This window comes from Camellia sinensis, chromosome 11 (assembly GCF_055761805.1).
Source record: "Camellia sinensis isolate YWXY chromosome 11, ASM5576180v1, whole genome shotgun sequence".
Lineage (NCBI taxonomy): Eukaryota > Viridiplantae > Streptophyta > Magnoliopsida > Ericales > Theaceae > Camellia > Camellia sinensis.
The window spans coordinates 93,832,981-93,852,879 of NC_138971.1; the positions used below are offsets into that span (position 1 = coordinate 93,832,981).

General features: G+C 45.6%; 1 long non-coding RNA gene across 1 annotated transcript; it reads left to right on the plus strand.

The window, feature by feature from the left end:
• The first annotated feature begins 17,110 nt into the window (after positions 1-17,110).
• On the plus strand, positions 17,111-18,235 carry LOC145803178 (uncharacterized). Its single transcript, XR_014345298.1, has 3 exons — positions 17,111-17,433; positions 17,686-17,847; positions 17,934-18,235. It is a non-coding gene; the product is annotated as an uncharacterized LOC145803178 (long non-coding RNA).
• Positions 18,236-19,899: the final 1,664 nt, after the last annotated feature.

Below are 19,899 nucleotides of genomic sequence, written 5' to 3' on the forward strand. Positions count from 1 at the left end.
TGAAATTTTATCTACACTTATATGTTCTTTGCATTGTATTTGCATGGTTACTTTAAGTCACTTTGTTTTCCATCTGCTATTCTTAGACGGTTTGCCAGAGGCTTGCCCAAAAGGCTAACGAGTCATGGGCTCTGCCATGTTGGAAACACAACCCTTGGATCTGGATTACCGTTGTACTGCTTGGTCCTCCTTTGACTTCGCGGTGTTAGGTGTGAGAGGTATATTAGGTAATCTTGCTAAGGTACCCTTTCGACCATTTGTCCTAGTTGCATCTAGTGAAGCTATAGTGACTATTGTAACTTAGGACAGGATGTCACCCATATACAGGATGTTGTGAAACTCATTGTTTGAAATAGTACAGCCTAGATCATGTCAAAAATCAAGGACAGGGTAACCCTACCCTCATAGGACATGTCAAAAATCATGTCAAAAATCAAGGACAGGGTAACCTCATAGGGGTGTTTTGGTTCTTTTACTTAATATGTGCTTTACTGTGAGGCTATACAAGATGGTTCATATCAGTATGAGTTTAAGAATAGAGTTCAGTGGGGATTACAGTTCAACTGAGTGCTATGACTGTTGTGAATTGGGGTTGAAATGCTATCCGATTTTGATTATGTTTTTCTTTCTTTCTTTTTGCTAGATAGTTTACCATCATAGCTTCAGAAAGACCCGATATTCCCTAAGTTATGTGGACTCATTTTGTCAAGCTTTGCAAAGCTCAAGACCTTGTTGGTGGCCAGCCAGTGTTAGTCTCACTTCTGCTAATTACTTGATGAAGAAGGAACAGACAGTCAGCAACACCAGTACAAAGCCTTTTGCAAACACTTATCAGTTCTCACTCAATCAGACCAGTATCTAGTTCACCGAGACCAGCAATGGCACAAAATACAGTGCAGAACGCGGAGGAATTTGCTGCCATGACGGCGGCTTTCCAGAGAACCATGGATACTGTAAACCAAAGGATACTTGCACATGATGAAATTATCACTGATCTACGACGTACATTTGGGGCATTAGCGTCAACCATACATCCAGTCCCCACTGCTCAGCCAAACCGGGATCTACCCCCTCCGGTTGAAAATCTGCAAGTCCTAGATCTTCAGGACATGTTTCCCCTAGCTTCATGTAATTGGCCTCCGGTTCAACCCCCCGTAGGAATTTTTCCTTTTGATATCAATGAAATTGATTCTGCTTGGTCAAGATTGCTAGATTGGAGAAAGCACTGAAGAATTCCCAAGCCTTCACTCCATTCTGGATATCGAAGATGGACACACTGAGGCGTCAGTCAGATTACTGAAGAAATTTAAGATGCCCCACATTGATAGATTTAATGGAAGTCGGGATCTGATTGTGCATGCTCGGTTGTTTTCAGATGTATTTAGGCCCGTGGGTTTGTCTCGAGCACAAAAGCTCTCGTTATTTGGTAGAACCCTATTTGAAGTGGCAGCTATTTGGTATGCTAAGTTGGAAGACTCAACAAAGCGGAATTGGGAGGAGTTATCCGAGGCATTTTTGAATCAGTACTCTTATAACACCCAGATAGAGGTAACTATTAGTGAGCTGGAGGCTATTACCCAGAACCCCAAAGAATCCTGCATCGATTTTGTCGCCCGATGAAAAGCCAATGTAGCTCAAATGACAAATAGACCTGCTGAAAGAGAGCAAGTTCGACTAGTGGTCTAGAACCTTGAGCCAGACATGCTGCAGAGAATGATAGTGGCACCGTTGTCCACATTTGCTTCCTTACACGAGCTGGGGGTCCAGATTGAGAGTGCATTCAAAAAGGGCATTGTCCATAGAACAAGCGAACCTGCAAGAAGGCCATTCTCTCAGAATACCAATGCTAGCAATAGCACTATTCCATGGCCTATGGATGTTAGTACTATTGTTTCAACGGCCAAGATGGTTGATCCCTTTGCTATTGCCATAACCTCACAACCTTCACAAAACACCAGCCTACCCCGAAACCGAAGACTTTTTACTCCCCTCCATATGAGCCCGGCTCGCGCCCCCAAACTATTAATGGAAAAGGAGCATCTCAAGCCTCTCAATCCACGTCCACTTCCGGACCCATTGCCACCCAAACGTGACGCTGCCCAGTGTTGCATCTTCCACCAAAAACATGGCCATCCCACGGACATGTGCTACCATTTACGTCAAGAGATTCAGGATCTCATTGACAACAAAGTCATTGCCCTACCCTCCAAACCAAATGTAACAACTGATCCACTTCCTATACATAACCAAGTCCCCCCGCCTAGAAACATTAACAAGATATATACACTACCGCCAACCTTCAACCCAAGCATATACATTACCTCATCCCATCTACCAAAACTGGAGGTGGTTATTCCAGAAGGCACATACATGTGCATGAAAGATTAACACCACAAACCCAATCTAGGCTCGTGGTAGTAGAAATAGAGAAAGAGGAGAATGCGTTGAAGACAGGGTCGTCTGATACCCGTGTCATGGAGAAGGGGGTCTCGCTCGCAGAGGAGTACGATCCCAGTTTATACATTGTGGCCGTCAATCAGCCAAAGCCAGTAGTCATATTACTAGATGTCATCAGCATTAATGCTATTGGAGAGGACCAGTTAGGGCAGAATCAGAACGATTGGCTGGAATAGGGCCTAAATGTCTTGGCTGAACAAGAAGAATACCTGGCTGAGTTGGAAGAGGATCTAGACAAACTCTATTTCTTTGAAGAGGAGGATACAAGCAATGATCAGATGGGGTGGTAGGACTCGAGCCAGCCAGAAACAAGTAATGGATGGTTGAGTAGGGAGGAGTCAGATGTGGAGGAACAGATGGGAGAGACTGAGAAGGAAAAGGAAATTTGTTGCTACTGGTAAGGCTAGGGTTGCACCTCTGACTGAGAAAGAATAGGCACTGGAACAATTTCAAACGGAAAGGATAGAAGAGATCTAGGCAAAGATACCTTTGGAGTAGGGAAAAGGAAAAGAGAAAAGAGAACCCGAGACAATAGTAGGTGATGCCCAAACAACCAAAAAGGTTGAATAAGAGCCCACCGACCGAAAAATAATGTAGAGGAAGCTCAGAAAATATTCGGATTTAGAAACCAAGACTGCAGTGGAGGAAGAATGGCACAATGACGGGGCGCGTGATGTTAACATGCTTCAAATAGAACTTGATGGTAGCCTAGCCATGACTACAAGAGAGTGATGGGAAGATTGCATCCTAAGTCATGTGTACACTGACGAAGGGTGAAACGATGATACCTCGGATGACACCTAGTATATTGATGAGATCAATCATATGACTTGGAGTGGTCGGTACTTCAAACCCGCAGCATTAGATTAACCGGAGTCTTCCAACAACGAGGCCGAAAGAGCAAAAGACAAGGATGTTGAAGAAAACCTGGTCTTGAAATAGCTCAAGAAGATTCAGGTGGACATATCAATTGGGGGCTAATAATGGCATCCTGGGAGCATAGGCAAGCATTGTTGGAGGCAATAAACTGGACCAAACTGCCTATCAATACCACTGCTAACCAATTGGTATCGTTGGTTACATCTGGGACATTATGCCAGTGATATCTTTTACGGATAAGGAGTTACCACCTGAGGATGCCAACCACAACTGACCCTTATATGTAACCTTGGAAAGTCGAAAAAAGTGGATTCCGGTGGTGTTAGTTAATACCAGATTGGCGATCAAAGTATGTCCAGTGAGAATTGCCTACGCCATCGGCTTGAGGCCAGTTGACTTTAAGCCTACAACTCAGGCCTTCCGGGCTTATGACAATACAAGCCGGGATGTTGTGGAAACGTTCAAGAGCCATATTCTAATTAGCCCGTCAGAACATGAGGTGGAATTACATGTCATGGACGTTTTGGCCACTTTTAATCTACTACTAGGAAAGCCCTGGCTACATCAGATGAGGGTTGTATCATAAACTATCCATCAGTTAGTGAAGTACCCCTTCAAAGGTGGGACTGCCAATATGTATGGTAATGATGTGATTCATCCTCCCCAGGAAACCACCGCGCCATTATTGAAAATCATACATGGGGAGGAGGACGTGTTCCTTTCTGGCTTCTCTCTAGAAGAAGCCCTGGTGGTCCAAACTGTCATGGCGGAGGGCAACGGAAACTACGTGAGTGCACAATCCATTTACATAATGAATAAGTAGAGGCATATGCCAGGATCAGGACTAGGCTGAACTAGTAGGCAAGGGAGCGCTGTCGCCAACGAGATGAGTTACAACCCCCACGCATTTGGGTAGGGATACAAACCTACCGCTGCAGATTGGCAAAGAAAGGGGATGGAGTTGTGAGGAAGGCTGAAAGCAAAGAGGACTGGGCGGCAGTACGAGTTAGTCCACAAACCAATACAGGGGACCTTGAATGGACGTTTTGTTTGCTAAGGGGAAGACTTCCCCTTCTGTGGATTCCCAGAATCCTGGTTTGACAACGAAACAAAAACAAGTATCCGGGGTTCGAGATCTTCTTCGGACACTAGTTACCAGAAGAGGAGGATGAATAAGTAGACCTGAGCTCTAGCACAGATCAAGATGGGACTGCAAACTTGGACATCGATCAAGGTGGGACTGCAAACCTGGACATTGAAGAGGAAGAGCTGTTGGGAAAAGCACTGGCTGACTTACTGACAAGTTCTACTGCTAGAGCTGAGACTGCCAACTTGGGGGATTGTTTTATTATCTCAATGATTGAGGATAACCCAGCAACGAATTTCTCAAACTTTATCGTGGATGCATCTGAGGCTCTACATCTGGTCCAGAAGTTTGAGCAAGGCATCATCAACAGTTCTGAATCGGATAGCGAGTCAGGATCTGATTCCACTGAGTCTGTGGAGTCGGAATCAGATTCGAGTTTGTTTGAGTCTGGTACTTCTAGGAGTGGTAACTCGGATACCAAAGTCCTGTCCAGGTCTTCTTTTAGCTTTTCTTTTGAATCCACTATAACCGAAGATCCCGACCTTTTGAATGGGAATGTTGTGAACTTTGCCTACATCTCTATTCCTTTGGTTTGTTGTACTGATCTTAATTTTCAAAAAATTTACATAAACGAAGAGGAAGAAATTCCTTGGGTTTTGAAAAATTCCATTGATCATGAGGAGGAGAGGCGTGTTAAGCCCTGTACAGATGAAATCGTATCAATTAACGTGGGTACTGAGGAAGATCCTCGCTTGGTCCAGATCGGGTCCACACTGTCTTCGGAGGAACGCGAGTGTTTAATCGCTTTGTTAAAAAATTTCAAAAATGTTTTCCCGTGGTCCTACAAAGACATGCCTGGAATCGATCCTGAGATTGTACAGCACCGGATCCCTCTTGACCCTGAGGCCTGGCCAGTTAAGAAAAAGCTGAGCAGAGTTCACCCAGATTAGGCTTTGAAGATCAAGGAAGAAGTTACCAAACAGATTGAGGCAGGGTTCTTGCTTATATCTGAGTATCCAACGTGGTTGGCCAATATTGTTCTAGTTCCGAAGAAGGATGATAGGATCAGAGTCTATGTCGACTTTAGGGTTCTAAATAAGGCTAGTCTGAAGGATGATTTTCCACTGTCGCACATAGACGAGTTGGTAGACTTCACCGTCGGCCATGCGCTGTTATCATTTATGGATGGATTTTCCAGGCATAACCAGATCTTGATGGCACCTGAGGATAGAGAGAAGACCGCATTCACTACTCCGTGGGGCACCTACTGCAACCAAGTCATGCCGTTTGGGTTAAAGAATGCTGGGGCCACTTATCAAAGGGTTACAACCACCATTCTGCATGACATGATCCACAAAGAGGTTGAGGTGTATGTGGACGATATGATTGTCAAGTCCAAAGATTGAGAGGGCCACTACACTGCCTTAGAGAAATTCTTTCAACGGATCAGCAAGTATAGATTGAGGTTGAACCAGCAAAAATACACCTTCAGTGTAACAATAGGGAAGATGCTGGGTTTCCTGATCACATGGAGAGGAATTGAGGTAGATCCTTCCAAGGACAGAAAAGGAGATACGCAGCTTTCTAGGTAAAGTGCAATTCATAAGATAGTTTATTGCCAAATTAACCTTGACTTGTGAACCACTATTTGGTCTCCTGAAGAAAGGAAAGAAGTTTCAGTGGGACGATCGCTGTCAATTTGCTTTTGAACAGGTCAAGCAGTACCTGCAATATCAGCCTGTATTATCACCACCAGAACCAGGAAAATCGTTGATCCTATACCTGTTACTGACGAACTCAACCATAGGGTGTATGTTAGCTCAGGAATCGGAGGCCAAAGTGGAGAAAGTCATTTACTACTTGAGCAAGAAAATGCTAAACTACGAGACCCGTTACACTTCCCTCGAGAAAGCTTACCTAGCCTTGGTATGGGCTACCCGAAAGTTGATGCACTACCTGTTAGCTCACTCAGTAATTTTGGTTTCGAGATTAGATCCCATCAAATATCTCATCAAGAAACCAGTGCTTACGGGTAGGCTAGCCTGTTGGTTGCTTATTCTCTCCAAATTTGATCTCAAATATGTTACACACAAGTCGGTTAAAGGGAGAGCTATAGCAGAATTCCTGGTAGATTGCCTAGTAGAGGGAGATGAAATAGTGGAGCAATTTTTCCCAGATAAAGATATTTAGCAAATAGAGGAGAAAACGTGGATGATGTACTTTGACGGAGCAGCCAATCAATACGGTTATGGGACCGGTGTGTTGCTGATAGCACCCGATGACTCCCATATACCCTTAGCCTCCGAACTCTGGTTCAAAGTATCCAATAATGGAGCAGAGTATGAGGTGTGTATTGCTAGTTTAGAAGCCGCACTGGAACTAGGGGCAAAAAGGTTAGACGTAATCGAGGATTCAAATTTGGTTGTGTTCCAAGCCAACGGAGATTGACGGGTTAAAGCAGAGAAAATGAAGGTTTACCATCAGGCCTTAGATATGTTAATTCTGAGGTTTGAAAAGATAACATTTACCCATCTGCTAAAGGAGAACAACCAATTCACTGATGCACTAGCAACTCTATCTTCTATGGTAGACATTCCATTGGGAGTCAGGATGCGTCTGATTATTATTGAACAGAAGTACACGCCGGCCTATGAAACCATTGCTGCGATAGATGAGGCTTCAGACATGAACCCCTGGCATTACGATTTGGAATTTCCTGGAAAAGGAGGCGTATCCACCAAGAGCAAATTCCAAGGACAAAAGGGAAATATGGCGTCTGGCCATCCAATTTATCATCTGCGGGGGCAAGTTGTACAAAAGAGGCCATTTGGGAATGCATAAGCTTTGTGATAAGGAAGAGGAATCGAAGCGCCTTTTGGAGGCCATTCACGGAGGAGAATGTGGGGCCCACATGAATGATGTGATGCTGGAAAATCCTTAGGTAAGGCTACTATTGGTCAACCAAGGAAGAGGATTGTATTGATTTTGTACGGCGATGCCATAAATGTCAAATTCATGCCAATCATATGAACATACCACCGTCTAAACTCTACAATATGACTTCACTATGGTCTTTCTCAGTTTAGGGAATCGACGTTATTGGTGCAATCACGCCAAATGGATCAAATGGGCATGAGTTCATTCTGGTAGCAATCGACTACTTCACCAAAAAGGTGGAGGCCCAGTCCTATTCTGTGCTAAAAGCGTCGCATGTGGCTAAGTTCATCAAAAACAACATCATCTGTCGATATGGGGTTCCGAATGAGATCATATCCGATAATGGCTCACACTTCAAGAAAGAGGTGATAGACTTGTTGGAAAAATATGACGTGGCCTTTATAAATCATCTACATATAGGCCACAAACCAATGGAGCCATTGAGGCTGCAAACAAAAATGTCAAGAGAATTCTGTAGAAGATGGTTGAGACCTACAAAGATTGGCTGGAGAAGCTGCCGTTTGTACTTTGGGGCTATAGAACCTCAATCAGAACATCTACAAGGGCAACCCCCTATTCTTTTGTCTATGGGATGGAGGTTGTTCTGCCAATCGAAATTGAAGTACCTTCACTACGAGTTATGGCTGAGTGTCAGATAGCGGAGGCGAACTGGCAATAGAGCAGGTTTGAGGAATTAATGTTGTTTGATGAGAGGAGGCTAAAGGCATTGTATCATGTCCATGGCTACCAACGCAGAATCGCTAAGACTTTTAATAAGAAAGTTAAGTCCAGAAACCTTAAAGAAGGGGACATGGTGCTGAAAGACAACCGAGCTCCCATCCATGACCCTAGGGGCAAGTTCAGACCCAATTGGACTGGTCCTTATATCATCAAATCCATTTGGTTTGGAGAGGCAATTATACTCATGGACTTGGATGGCTTGGAATTCTCACAACCGATTAATATAGACAAGTTGAAGAAATATTACCCTTGAGAGGCTTGCTAGGCCGAGAACTCAAAAGGGTGACCTAGGAAAAAGTTAGAGGAAGAAAAATTAGAAATAAAGAAAAATTGAGCTCGCAAGGTCGAAAACCCAGAAGGGCAACTTTGGCAAAAGTTAGAGCGCAAAAGGAGATAATAAATACCCGAGTGAACCTTAACCGAGCTACATAAGGCCTAATTCCCATTTTTGGGATACATAGGCAACTTCATCCCAAAGTTCGTCCGTAACCATCTCCATCTCAATTGTCCTATTCATTCATATTTGATCAGGTCATTTTTCTCCATTATCGTTTAGTTCGGTTGTGTGATCTTTATATTGGTAGAAGAGCCAGTGTGGCCAATGTAGCTATAGGTAGTTATGATCTTCTGATTTGGGATTGTGCATCTCGATGGTTGATTCTGTGTGTGTCTGTGGACGTCCCCCGAACGCCCCGGGAGGGTTAGTCCCGTTCTGCTCATTTGGGGTTACTACAGTTCGGACTCGACTTGTGTCACGGTTCTTAATCTGAACCAAAGAGTCCAAATCTGGCAAATCGTTTTGAGAAACAGATTTTTGAAAAAGTAGTGCCAAACATGGACTGCTTTGCCAGATACAGAGTCGCCACCTAAATATTTTTAAAATGGGGAAATTTAGGAAACCCTGACTCGGTGCCGAAGGCCACATGTCCATCATCACCGGAGTTGTCTCGGCTCGGGAGCTTGGGTACGATCGGGGAAGGTCAGCTATGAGCACCCCCTTTCGCCCGGTCCGAAGACCGGCCTCTACTAACCGTGATATCTGATTTTGAAAACTTTATGTGTTCTTATTCTGGTTATTAGCCTAGAATTACTATGTTATGCGCACAGCAAACAAGTATAGACTAGATTGCCTAATTTGGAAAGAAACATTGCATATCCGTTCGTTTTGAAAATGCTTTGGAATTTGCTACTCAAACAATCCAACCTTCACCCACAGGCATTCAAAACAGTTTAACACATAAGCATCTAGCCACATGGCAAGCATACTATCATGTTAACATTCACACACATGCGAGATGCTAAAGCATAAATACTAACATCGTACTCTGTGCCAAAACAGAGAACTTGTTAGCAAACATGCATGATCCAAGTCCATGCTAAGTGCCTAATGCATCGCATACAAAGTGTTTGTTAGAATAGGCTCGGTTATCCTAAACATGTCATGTGAAAATGCACAATTATCACGTATTCAGTTTGGGAATTGAAGTATTGATGCAATTAGTGTGATGTACCGAGCCTAATGCATGCAATACAAATGCATGGATGCACACATGCATAGCATGAGGTATGCTAAATTAAACGTGCCCTAATACTAACCATTAAAGCGGGTAAGTAAAAGGGAAGAAAGAAGTGAGGTTGGAAGACATACACACCACCCACACACACTTATTACAGACTTGCCCTCGCTCGGAGGGACCGAATAAATATTACAAATTAATTAACTACGCAAGCTAATTAATATTACAAATTAACTAATTTAATTAACAAATTAAATAAACTAATTAAAATAGGAAAATGCCTCGGGAAGCGCGCCACCATGCATGGGCTGCCTCTGTTTTCCTTCCTTTCCTCCTCTGGAGGCTGTCAAAGCCTCAGGACTGATCCCTTGGACAGAGAGGATCACCACCGGCTGATTGAGATTGCCACCGGCAGTGTGGTATGGCCATCGGCACAAAATTGAATCTGTCGGTAGAGAAATTGTTGCCGGTCAGCACATTACACTGCCGGTCGGCAGAGTATTCCTGCAGAACCTGCAACTCACAGCAACAGAGGGCAAGGCAAAGCATGGCAGCACAATTCAAAGCCTGTATGCACCAACCATGTCTCTTATCATTGTAATGACTCAAAGGGACATGTGTCTCGGTTCCCGGACCACCAATCACGCATTTCCATACATGATGGCCCAAAGAACCAAGTATGCAACTTTGATTTCAAATGTATGCAAACCAATCAAACAAATTAGGCCCAATTCCTATCACCAATTCAAGGAACAAGGCATGCATGCAAGATGCAATGCAATCTAGGCATACAAGCTAAGAATGCAACATGGCATGGCAAGGCACTTATGCAAGCATACGAGCATACATATGGCAATGCAAATAGATGGAAAGATGGACTTATACATGAATTAGGCAGCTCTAATAAGGCCTAAAACAGTGGCCATGGTGCTAAAAAGTGAGGGCTAAATGGCATACACACACACATGCACATAAGGACCAACACTTAAGCACAAATCAAGCAACATTCAAGCACACTTGAAAGGGACAAACATGAACAGTTAGCATGCATTATAAGCTTTGAAATCATGCCAATACATGGTGCCAAACCAAGCAACAAATCAAGCAAAGCATGCACCAAATGGCCTAAGTGTTCAAAGCGAATCAACGTGGCATTGAACTACACTCAACAAGACCAAACATGGCATGAAAGGAAGGACCAAAATCAGAGGTTTAGCATGTTAAAACAAAGCTAAAGGACTACTTAGATGGCATCTAAGTGTCTCAAAAACAAAGGCATGCATAAACACCAAAACATGGAGCATCGCTACACAAGCTTCCAAAGCATTAAAGAGGCATACAAGGCAATCAAACAAGCATGGAAATGGAACTGAAATGGCATATAGAATGATCCCAAATTACCAAAAAAATGCAAAGATGCCATGCTACACATGCACATACTCAAGGCTAACAAGCCCAAATACAAAGGAGTTATATCAAGCATGCAAAGATCAACCCAAATGACTATGGACAGAGCTAAAACATGGCAAGATATGCACAAAATCTTCACAAGACTAAGCCTAAAACATGCTCTAACAAAGGCTAACAACCTAAGACATGTTAAGGCATAAACAAGGCATTACATGGCAACTATGCTAAGCATGCATGGAGTTCCAACACCAACCTAAGATCATGTTATATTATGGATATATAAGCATGAAAAACAAACCAAACATGCTCAACACACACTTAAGCATAGGCTTCCTTTAGAGGCCAAAATATGTCCTTTTTAAGGACAACAAGGAGAGGGGGTGGCCCTCTCCTTCTTGGGACTTCAAAGCATCATCTTCACCACTGAAATCCCTCAAGATTTCAGTGGTGAAGAGACCTCAACACCAAAATCCCGGAGCTAACACAAAATGGCTCAAAATGAGGCCTTTTGAGGCCTAAGGGTGGTCAAAAACCCTCAAACAACAAAACACTCTTAATAAACAATAAAGAGGGCCTAAAAACAGAACTTTTTTATGTTATACAATAATCACAAAAACAGCTCTAAGATAGGTATAAAATCAATGCAAAAATGGGGAAAAAAAGGACTAGAATCTCACCCTTGAAGACCCCTTCACAAATGGTGCTCAAATGGCCTCCTTGAGCTTGAATCCAACACCAAAACTTCAAAACAAACTCTTTAGAACCTCAACTCCAATAGGAAGGTGAAACACTAGGTGTTTGTGTGCAATAGTAAGACACAAAGCACCTAGTGAACAAAATGAGAGGGAAAGAGAGATAGAATGTGTATCTCACCCAAACCCTAGAACAAGAGCTCAACAATGGCTGTTTTACTCTCAAAATATCCTAAGTCTCTAACCAAGCCTCTCTCTTCTTTGCCTTAGAGAGAGCTTCTCTCTATATTGTCTTGTAAAGCTTACAAGACAAGCTTTGCAAGAGGGAGATCCCTCCATACACGTGTATGGAGGGGAGCAAAAGCAAGACAGCTGTCTAAAAATATCTGCAAAAGCAGATGAACAGCAATCGGCCGGCCAAAAATGCCATCTTGGCCAAAAAGAGTGCCGGTCGGCAAAAAATAATGCTGACCGGCAACAAATAGTGCCGCCCGGCAAACTACATTGCCGGTGGCAGCAAACACCAGCCGGTGGCCTCTAGCCAGTGCCGGTGGTGGGTGGGGATGGTCTACAAGCCCCACCCTGCCTCTCAAAGGCAAGATGCAAGTGTTTGGTGCAAAACTAGACACTAAACGGTCAAGTTCGGAAATCCTGAGGCAAGGCGCGCGAGCCGAGGCCTCCGGGAACTCCAAACGAACACAAATATGGATAATCACCGAGCGTTCAAACGGTGACGTCCAAGTCTTGAGGACGGTCAAAAATGGGGTGTCTACAGTTGCCCCTCTTTGACAGAACTCGAAAGTCATAACAATGACGGGAGTGAATGTCAAAGCCCAAAGACGACCCATTTTTGACAAGGCCGAAGACTTAGACAAACATGCAAGACAAACAAGGTATGCGCCCGAAGGCAGGGGCAAAATGCAAGACAATGCACGGAGCCGAGCATAACTTATGATCATGCAAAGAAAGCTGTAATGAAGCAAACATGCGACAATTTTAAGCTAGCATACCAAACTACACTACAATGCAGAAAGGATGTAAGAGAATTATGGAATTCTCAATACGTCTCACTCGGGAGATACAATACCTGTGCGGCTCATCTGGTTGCACCAGCTTCAAATGAACCGTACATACAATATCGTGCCTGCAAGGAAAACAAACTTAACAGGTACAATATTGTTAGCAACATGCATGACAATGCAAAATGGATGCAAAACGATATGCAATATATACAAAACAATGTATAAACAATGCAAATGAAGATGCAATGTAACTGAAACAATGCAAGCTACATGCAAAGCAATTGAATCGTGATCCAATCACGAGCGGTTCGGGGCCACACCTATGTCAAATAGATTGATGGAGGTAACAAGTCTGTCTACCACAGAACGGTCAACTGAACTATGAGTATTGTAGACAGACGCAAGAACAAGTATTGGGTGGAATTGACATAAGTGGGGAAACGACCCGCTGGAGAAAAGACTACGATCCTAATGCCGGATGCAAAAATTACACTACAATGTAATGGATGGATATGGCACGCAGGCCAAACCAAATCTTGCCTAGGAAAGGCATGTATACATACAAGCCATGTGTAACACAGAAAAGGTGCCGCAACCCTCAACCAACATATCAGCGTGGAATCGGCGCGATACACATGCAGAACTGTGTTTTAACATGAAAAGTAAGGACACATACCAAACCAAGCTCAACCTGGAAAGGCGCAAACCATAGGCGGAAGGTGATGCAATGAATGCATGCAATCTACAATGCAATATCTACAAATATGCAATGGAGTGGATATTTATAACATGCATGACAATGCAGTGCAATGCGACCTACTGGGGAAAATGTAATGGATGCATGCGAGCTACAATGGAAATGCATGACAATGCACTATGATGCAATGACTATGATTGCACCTTTCCCTATCTTACCAACAGGGCGGTATACTAGGTTGGTCCAGTATCCAGAACTGAGGCGTAGACATGCCGCCTCAACCTATGGGGCTTCCATACAGATTTCAAGCCGAGGGTAAACCCCTGGGTATTTAAACCAGACTTTAGTCTCGGAACTCCCGAACCTTTGCGTTCTAGGCATAAGCCGTTCGAACTCTAGTTTCCACCGTCCCAGTTGGTCTTCTAGGAACTCATCGCAAGCATAGGTAGGTGGCTTTACCAGACCACCGAAAGTCGTTCGGGCATGACAAACACCGAAGGAATTGCACCTTCAGAGGATTTAAGGTCTCCTAGACCGGAATGCAAAATGTATGCATGACAATGCATGTTTTTGTTTGTTTTTGTTTTTTTTTTGAAATGCAAATGATGTATGAAATGCATGTTGCATGGAATGCGCGACAACACGCGGCTTAAGATATGTACAAAGCAATAGTGTGTACACCAATGCAATAAAGGTCTTGCACCTTCCAAGGAGTTAAGGTCTCCTAGACCGTACGTGTTTAAGGTCTCGCCAGACCATGCGTGTTTAAGGTCTCGCCAGACCACGGGGGTATTTACAAGACGCGTGACAATGCGCTGAAGGTTTCGCACCTCCAAAGGATTTAAGGTCTCCTAGACCGTGCGTGTTTAAGGTCTCGCCAGACCGCTAAATACCTGTCCGGTTCGTCTGGTCGCTCCAGCCTCAAATGAACCGTACATACAATATCGTTCCTGAAAAGAAAACAAACTTAACAGGTACAATGTTGTTAGCAATATGCATGACAATGCAAGAATGAGGCACGCATGCCGTATGGAATGTGAGTTGATGCAAATGGACTTATATGCCAAATAAAAAAAAAAACGTGCACATCAATGCACCGGAGGTTTCGCACCTCCCAAGGATTTAAGGTCTCCTAGACCGTACGTGTTTAAGGCCTCGCCAGACCATGTATTGCACGATGGTATGATGCGCAAAATAGCGCTATGCGTTAGGCAACGCGAGTGCACAGGACAGTGCGATGGAATGCATGCAAAATGCAATGAGATGCGCAAAATAGCGCGAAATGGATACATGCAAGATGCAAGTGAGGTGCACAAAACAGTGCGATGCGCAGAACAGCGCGAACAACTTTGAAATGCACAAAATAGTGCGATGCGCAAAACGGCGCGAACGAATTTTGAAATGCACAAAAATAGTGCGATGCGCAGAACAGCGCGAACAACTTCGAAATGCACAAAAATAGTGCGATGCGCAAAACAGCGCGAACAACTTCGAAATGCACAAAAATAGTGCGATGCGCAAAACAGCGCGAACAACTTTGAAATGCACAAGACAGTGCGATACGCTAAACAGCGCGATTGATTTTGAAATGCACAGGACAGTGCGATGCGCAGAACAGCGCGAACAATTTTGAAATGCACAAGACAGTGCGATACGCTAAACAGCGCGATTGATTTTGAAATGCACAAGACAGTGCGATGCGCAGAACGGCGCGCGGTTTGAAATGCACAAAACAGTGCGATGCGCAGAACAGCGCGAACAATTTCGAAATGCACAAAACAGTGCAATGCGCAGAACAGCGCGAGGTTTGAAATGCACAAAACAGTGCGATGACAAGTGTGACACGCATGCCACACGGAATGTAAATGGGCTTAAATGCGCAACAACGCACGTATTCCAGAATGCATGGCGATGCATGGAATGGAAATGCAATGATGATGCATGAGAAATGTGCACAACAATGCAAAGGGGTGCGTGTTATAACACATGTAACACGTGCATAACAATGCAAATGTGTGGCGCGCGACAGCGCGATGCAATGCACAGAAGTAGTGTGATGAACTCGTGCAACACACACATGGGGTAACTTTGAATTTAAAAGGATACAAAAAGGATACACCTTGTACGAATTCGAGCGCCACGCACTGAAGCCACGGTCTGCGGTCAGAACGGAGGCGGGTTGAGCGTCGGAGATGCACTTTCTTGAGCTATGAAGACCCAAAACAACTCAAATGGCCTAAACAAGGCTGTGGGAACCCCACCGGCCGAAAGATGAGGCCACCGGCTGGCCATCGGCACAAAAACAATTCCATCGGCACAAAAAAGTGCCGGCCGACACAAAACATTGCCGACCGGCAAACAGTTGCTGGTGCGGGGCAGTTTTGACTTTTCACCTTGGGTGTTATAAAATAGGGTTTCAAACCCTATTTCCTCACTTCTCCACCGCCGAAAACCTTCACACTCTCTCTCTAGAGCGTTTTTCCTTCCCCGTTTCTCCGTTTCTTCGCGTTCTACGCCCGTTTCGTCGTCGGATTCGTGTTTCTCTTCGCGTTTCGGACGTTTTCGACCGATCACATTCTCGTTTCGGTGCCTCGTTTGGCGTTCTCGCCTTTTCGGGGTTTGTTCCCCTCTCTTTCCTCTTCATTTCCGTACCTCTTCACATTTCGGCCTTCCCGGCCATTTTCGACCTTCTCGGGAGTTGACTTTCCGGTTGACTCTTCGTATTCCGACTCGGTTTTCCTTTTCCGGGCCATTTTCACATCATTCTCTACATGGCGGACGACATTGCACGTGGCGGGACTCCCCCGGACCACGAGATGGATCCTGGGGTCGAGCTCTTACCACTAAGCGAACGCCCGTTCGACCCGGCGACCTACCGGCCGGCGATCCATGTTCTGCCCCCAGACGGTCTGCGTCAGTTCCGGAGCTTTGAGAGGCATGTGGCGCCTGAGCTACTGCTGCATGAGCCTACCTCCCACCTTTCATTCGGCACTTCCGAGGTAACTCCCTTCTTTCTGCTTTACTTTCTGCAATGTAGGATACAAAACTGCCATAGTTAGTTGTATTCTCTAACTGCTGAAATCTGATATGCCGTAGACTGTAGTTGACTGTAAACATACATACAACTGATATCTGTTTGAGACTGACACATGCACACACACTGCACTAGCCCTGAATCACCCAAACACACGGCACACACTGTATTTCACTGCATACACATTGGCACCCAGTATTTGTCTGAATCTGTCAAACTTGCACACATGCTATATCTGTCCTTTCAAAACTGCATTTTGAATGTTGTCTTGCCACCGTTATTTTCTGTTTGCAGGAGGGTTCCCATACCATCCGCGGGTATGGGAATACTGGTGCACGGGAGTGGTATGATGAGCTCCCTGATGCGGTCCGACGCATCGTGGACCGAGCGGGCTTCGGGACCTTCTGCCGAGGGCTCTCTAGGTTGTCCACATACAGACCTCTTCTTGCTGCTTTGGCGGAGAGGTGGTGGGACACCACCGATTCTTTCCACTTTTCTGCTGTAGGGGACATGACGATGACCCCTTATGACTTCTCGATGCTCATAGGCATCGGGGTAGGGGGTGATCCGATCCCCTTCGACACCGACATGGATGAGTGGACCGCCACTCAGGTTTATCTGCTGGGGGAGGCGCCGCCACTAGCTCGTCCAGGTTTTGTGCGGTATTCCTGGTTCGAGGTACAGTTTCGGGTCCAGCCCGCATTGGAGGAGGAGGCGCAGATGACCCCGGAGGACGAGGAGAGGTATGCTCGCGGCTTCCTCATGTTCCTGTTCGGGACTACTATCTTCGCCGACCGGGCGAACACCGTGCCTCTCTGTCTTCTCAGCGCACTGGTGGACGTCCGAGATATTCTGCACTATGACTGGGGTGGCGCTGCTCTGGCCACTCTCTATGGGTACATGAGCTCGGCTTCTCGCGGCAGCGGCCAGCTCCTCGGAGGCTACTGGCGGGCTTGGGAGGTATACTTCTTCTCCGCTTTTCATTTCTGTCCAATATTCTCTGTACTCTGTACACTGCACCCACTGTAATCTGCTTTATACTTGCTGTATACTGTACACACGGCACACACATACATTCTGCTTTACACTGACTGTACACTGCTCACACTGTACACTGCACACAATACACTGCACAACACACGGCTCTGCCATTTCTGCTTCATTCTGTGTATCCTACTTTATCTGATGGTCATACTGACATCTGTTTTGCAGCTGTGGGTTTACGCCTACTTCCCTAGGCTTGCACCCGTACCAGTCGCGGAGCCTCCTCCGGCTGTCCCGTTCTCGAGTCGCTTCGACGGGAGATGCACCCGGCGACCACGAGAGACATTCGGCTTCTTCCGTCGATATTTTGACACCATCACCCCGGCCGAGGTATGTTTTATTTTCAGTTTATTTAGCTTCGCTTTCCCACTGTATATTTCAATAATAGTAGATAACAAACTGTCTGTCACTTTCAGATCACTTGGCGGCCATGGGCTTCCTTGCCGTCGGCGATGCGGGGTCGGTTCCCTGGTGCTGAGGAGACCTCGCGTTTCCGGATTCTGCTTGAGGGCCCGGTCTGTCGGGCTTGGTACCTGGGGGAGCGTTTTCTACGCCAGACCCGCGGGTTACCTGAGCAGATAGTCCCGGTTCCCCCTCCTGCAGACATGAGGGAGACCGAGGGGCTCACCACTGAGCAGCTAGATGATTACTCCATCGGCTGGGAGGAGGCCGGCTTCCGAGGCACCGGCGACTATCAGGAGTACGTGCGGACGTACCTGATGCGCCCCCTGAGTGGTCGTCGAGCAGAGGGGGCCAGGCCTGTAGCATCGGCGGCTGGGGCCAGAGCGAGAGCAGGGGTTGGATCTTCGAGGAGGGCCCGGGTCCGTGGTAGGGGTGGAGTGCAGGGAGGATGAGGAGTTGGCTGGCCTGCCCTGCCTGCTGTACTGACTTTCCAGGGGCAGGGTGGGTCGACCTATCAGATCCCCTTCCCCCCTCCACCGGCTGGTCACGAGTTCATTGACGTCCCCGACTTACCACCGGTATGTATCACTGCATTTTTGTGTAGTCATTCATCTCAGTTTACTTGATATTCCACAGAATATTGATGCGTCTGATACTTTTGCAGGCTTCTTCGGGGTACACCCGTCAGTCGTTGGCGATGAATGCCTCGATGATGGGGATGCTCCAGCGGACTTTTGACCTCTTAGCCGTCTACAGCATACCGGTATGTCCTTCTGACACTGGCCTGAAACCATTCATATACTGACTTGCATAATCTGATGCATGGCACAACACCCGATACACTGATCTCACAGTATCTGACACACTGTATACACTACATTCTGCACCGTACTCTGTACTGATAAACTGCTCACGGCGCTCTTACACTGTACTCATACACTGCATTCTGTACTGTTAAACTGCTCACGGCATTCATACACTGTACTCACACACTGCATTATGCACTGATAAACTGCTCACGGCATCCACGCACTGATAAACTGCCTACAGTATACTGATGCATTTCCTTTTCGTGTACTTTTCAGCCTCCTTTCCAGATTCCCATGGCGGGAGGTGCTCCAGCTAGACCTTCTTTCTCTGCCCGGGGGAGAGATGAGGAGGGCCGGATATTTCCCCGTACCAGGGGAGGGCGTACTCACATCGGGAGTAGCTCGCGAGCTCCAGTCCCGGATGATGACGACGACGAGGAGTCAGAGGCGGAGTCCGAGTCATCGGAGGAGGAGACCGGAGGCGGTTCTAGCTCGGGCTCTGACGACGCTGATGATGCTCTTGGACCCTCGTCTAGGAAGAGGACTAGGACGGACTGACGCCCCCCCCCGGAGTCACTGGATATAGATGCAGATTTTTGCTATCTTTTCTTTCTTGTACTTTTCTTTTTGTTGGTAGATAGATTACCTTGTACTGCGGCAGGCAGATTTTTTTTTCCAAAACTTGTACATTTGAAAAGATAATGAAATGAAATGGACTTTTTATCTGAAAAAGTGTTTACATTTACACATTTCATGCATTGTATCGCATCTCATCATGTTACACCTCAATGTAAATGAAATTGATTGATTGTCTGAAAATTGAACACTCGCACTGTAATAATCAGATAACTAAACAGCCGACGGCGAAATAACCCAAGCAACCCACTGCCTGATTCTTGAACACACAGTCCTTACTCTACTGGGGATTAATCTGTATACAGCCCTTAACACAACATTCGTTTCATTCTGCACACGGCGATTCTCAAACAAACAGCCCAATCTGACAAGACAGAGCTCAAATATGGAACTGGTTGGAGTCGAAACACGTTCAAATGTAGAGAATGGCACAGCATTCTGAGCATAAATGATTTTTGGAATCGAATGAGGGTTTTTCAAACCGGGATATCGAGCCTACAACTGAACGCAGCGGAAAGGACTCAAATATAAAGGT